The sequence below is a fragment of the Brachycentrus maculatus genome, unplaced genomic scaffold (genome assembly GCF_059751285.1).
Source record: "Brachycentrus maculatus isolate JH-2025_06_01 unplaced genomic scaffold, ASM5975128v1 h1tg001722l, whole genome shotgun sequence".
Taxonomy (NCBI): domain Eukaryota; kingdom Metazoa; phylum Arthropoda; class Insecta; order Trichoptera; family Brachycentridae; genus Brachycentrus; species Brachycentrus maculatus.
The window spans coordinates 9,183-13,773 of NW_028282324.1; positions in this window are offsets into that span (position 1 = coordinate 9,183).

The window sequence follows — 4,591 nt, forward strand, 5'->3', positions numbered from 1 at the left end:
AAGTGCCATGATCCTGTTCATCTTCATACTGATCAACACGTACATGGCTGCTACTTTGAAGGCCTTGGACAAAGACCCGAGGCCCATTTGGACAGAAGATTCGATTAGAAATATAGGATTCTACTGTCCTGCTGAGTACGGTAACCCAAGCGGCCATAGTTGGTTTTCTGTCATACTCGGCTTCGGTTTACTGATCTATTACAAGGGGCTCGGGAAGAATTACATGAATCTTGGTATATCTGTTGCCATGATTGTGCTGGTCCCACTTTCGAGGATGTACTTAGGAGCCCACAGTCTGAACCAAGTAATGGAAGGCGTGACAATGGGGTTGGCAATGTGCAGCCTCTTTTATATTTACCTTCAAGAGGAGATCCTCAACTATTTACTGACCTTCGAGAAGCACCACAAATGGAAGATAGTGATCTTAGCAATGCATATTTCTTACCTCGTTCCTTTCCTGATGGGCTTAAATGCGTAATTCCCCCCTGAATGGGAGAGGAACATCGAAGCAAAGTGCGGCAAGCTGGTCAACTAATCCTAACTAAACTTCCTCATGTTCCTCGCTAACGGGATCCTCGTTAATGCGATCACTGGAATAGGGTTCGGATACTCGAGAATACTTCGGCAAGACGGCGGGTAATCGTATTTATTAGGGCGTTGGGAGATTAATTAGCAGAAGTATGAAATAAACATCGGCAAATTGTACTACTACTTAATACAAATCTCATTTTTAGGGGCCGGCCTGGGTGTTGGGCTGGTGCTGTCCTATGTCTTTAAAGAGTACAAAATCGTTGTTTTCCTCTGCGCCAACACAGGGGCATTTTTGTCAGGGTTTATTTACACTGGATTCACTAGCGAAGTTCTTTATCGACGCAAGATCATTCGATCGACAGAGACTCTGTGTATTTGATATTATGGAACTATTATTTCCTTATTTGGTTGCCTATTTTTTAGACATGCTGACTGCTCGCAATTTATCAGCCCATTTAAAGGATTAAACAATTTTAACCCTAAATTATGAATAATAAATACTAACTCTTCTAATTATAGTGACAGAGAGGATCAACCTCCGACAATCCAACAAAAGAATATAAGTTTAAAGTCTTATTAATCTGGGCTTTACAAATTAAACCGCTTCTTTAAGGCTATACTTCCAAAATTCGTAACAATGTTCAGTAGTAATATAATGCGAGAAGCTTGGGCTCAATATAATTAGTCATCATCACAAAATTTAAATGCGATAATCATTTCACAGAATAACAATTGTTGCAGAAACATGAAAAGATGGCAATTCGCTCAGCTCAGCAAATATCTATCAAGGCTTCGACATTCCTCAACTACAAATGTTAAATAGTATCCACAATAGTTTAAGCCGACTTCATTTCTATATCACCCGTTTTTGCAATCAGTGTACAATGTCATTCAGCCGGTGCAAAAGTTGAAGCTGATCAGGTAGAAAATATACTTTGAAGATGGTGGCAATGTGGCACTGGATTGGGGCGAGAAAATAGATCCTGCTCTCAAGCCTCCGATTTTGTTCGTGATGCATGGATTGACCGGCGGAAGTGACACGAACTATATCAGAGTGCTCATGGCTGAGGCGATGAAGCAGCAGTTTCAGTGTGTCTGTTTGAACAGCAGAGGGATCAATGTCGAAATGACAAGTCCTATTCCATTCACGGGAATTTAGCATAACTAATTAAAATCCGCATTGTAAAGGGTTGTCCATGATTACCCAGACTCTCCTATTTATTTGGTTGGGGCCAGTTTCGGAGGTAACTACTTAATCAGGTATCTGCTTAAATAGAAACATCCCAATATCAAAGCCTTAATTGCACTATCACCGCCTCTCAATGTGCAAAAGGTCGTCGATGACATGTAATCTATTTACCAAAGGTTCTTTGTGCGGAGATACATTTATGAAACTGTCGAAAAGCATCCTGAAATGCTTTACTGGCAGAAAATAGGCTTAGTCGATTTAAAGCATGCCTATGAATCCATCAGCCTCAGATAGTTTCACGAAAGGCTGACTGTCAAAGTTCTAGGACTTAAATCTGTGGATGAGTTGTTCGATTTATATCGTATCACTGATGAAATGATCAGTTCTCTTCAGGTTGATACGTTCTTCATGACATCCAAGGACGACCCAATTGTCAGTTATGAGTCAATGCCTGTAGAAAGCATGAGCAGAAACCCATACATTACATTATATACCACGGAAAAGGGTGGGCATCTCTGCTGGTTTTCGGGGCTCATTCCGAAAAGATGGTACCCAAAGCCTACCTTCGACTATATACACTCCTTAATGGAAAAATAAAGGGAACAACAGAAGGAGCAACCAAATATTTCAAATAAGGCATGAAAAAGAATTGTAATCGTTTATATTCTATGAAATCATGTAACATATAATCATGTAACATATAATCATATAATATATGAAATCAGATAGCATATGCAAAGTATTGTAAATATATTCAATCCTATTATTTGATTTCAGGCTGTTTGACATAAACTACAGTTATTTCTAAAGGAAGGCACCATATGATAGTTGAGTTTGTTTTAAGTGTCAAGACATTGCGAAATACCACTTTCTTGAGTCCTTTCGGGTCACTCCCGAACCCGATGTTTGTCTGCAGACTCATAAATATCATAAATTGTTGCTTTGGTTCTGCCTTGATACTCCCATTTTGCGGCTTCAAGATAAAGGGATTGGACTTATCATTGATCGATGGCTTGGTCAGAAGTCCGACTTGCACATTTAGCGGGTACTCCTATTGGTTAAATAGGGTGATTCTTAGATCGCTGGTTACAGCCTTGTTGACGAGCAGCTTCATTAGATTGAAATTATGGGTAAGATCCTTCATCATTTTGAAGCATTTGATTCTGGGAACTTCGACCTGGTAGGTCAGCTTGATTTTATGTTCGATTGAGTTCTCGGTGACAAGCAGATCGCCATGGAATATCTTGGACTCAGTCAATTCCTGTGAGAATGAGCCCACAAATATTTTCTTTTACTTATTGGGCTTCACGACCACGTTGATGGCTTCAAAGCAGTCGTTGCTTCCTTCCTGCTGGAGGAAAAAGCCATTTTTAATGGCCTTGTAAGTCAATGCAAGGCTAAGAAAGAGGGCTTAGCTCGAGTTGAAAACTAGGTTAGATTCGCCGTATTGCCCTGGCAAAATCACTTTGAGGTTTAAATAGGTGGGTAGTTTGAGCGTATTGCTGCTCTTGTTGCTCAGATTATTCATCTAATTTGAATCACTATAACCCAAAACTTATATCCATGTTTTTAATGCATATTACCAAAGTTATTACATGCATATGAACACTGTTTTTGCATGCATATTGCCATGCTATTACATGCATTATTACATCCTGAATACATGGGATCATTGACTCGGAATCACCTCTGCCAAATATTTGCGGATTTCGAAATTGTCCCTCACATTTTCCATGAGCGACACTTGCCCGATCGTATAGAGAGATAGGTTAGGTAGTGAAGGAGTAATCACGAAAATAACAACGAATAAAATGATTGCTACGACCGCTGCTAGCACAATTATCAGGAGAAGGAGAAATCCTATTTTATTGTTTTCCCATAACTGCTCCATTTTCTCGATCAGCAGAGTGTTTCTGTCGGGTGTCGTAGCGTTGACATTCATCAGCAGCCAATGAGGATAGCGATAATTTTACGAAACCAATAATGCTAACTCGCATAAATATACATGCTTTTATATACATTTATTTAGTAATGAGTGAAGACATAGCGAGCAGCTACAATAATAGCCTATCTTTTAGGGCGCAATGCAGGAGATATAATGTCAGGTTTTCCAATGCGAAATAAACATCACCGAATTCAAAGAAAATGCCTATCAGCTTTAAAATTGGCCACACTCGAAGTGTCTCGAATGTGAAAGAAGCAGCGCGTGAGGGAGTATCTCAAAACTAAAATCACCCGATGAATAAGACTTATAGTAAGTATCCATACTTCCCGATTCATCTCAAAAAGATCAAATCATTCTCTCAAGTTGACAAACCTTCACTTTCCTCTGTTTAGATCATGACCCAATAATAAATAGGCAAAGGCCAATAATTTAACACGCAATCCAATTTCTTCCCACAACGCAAAAAACGCTCAGGTAATCAGCTCATCATCAACATGATTTATAAATATGATCGGTACTATGGAAAGTAGTCTGTTAATGAGGCGCATTTGTCAAGTGGAAAACTTTAGATGCTACAGAGGAAATCCTCAACTGATAAAACCTGGAAGTAATAAAAAAAGTATCCGACACGCGTTAACTGGTTTCGACGAAAATGAAATAAAGCAAACAGGAAACTGCGAGAATATGCTTAAATCTCCATTATATACTATTCTATTTGCATATACTTTGGGTATTATGATCAAATAAATAATAAAAATCAAATAAATTTGGCATAATTTGGATGCTGAGCACAGTGCTAACAAAATACGAAGAGGCCAAGAAGAATAATACCAAGTAAATATAGAGGCTACGTGAACAAATTTAGTAATAAATCGAAGCCAAAACCATCCTTTCACTCAAAATCCAAAACCATGTAAGAAATCTGC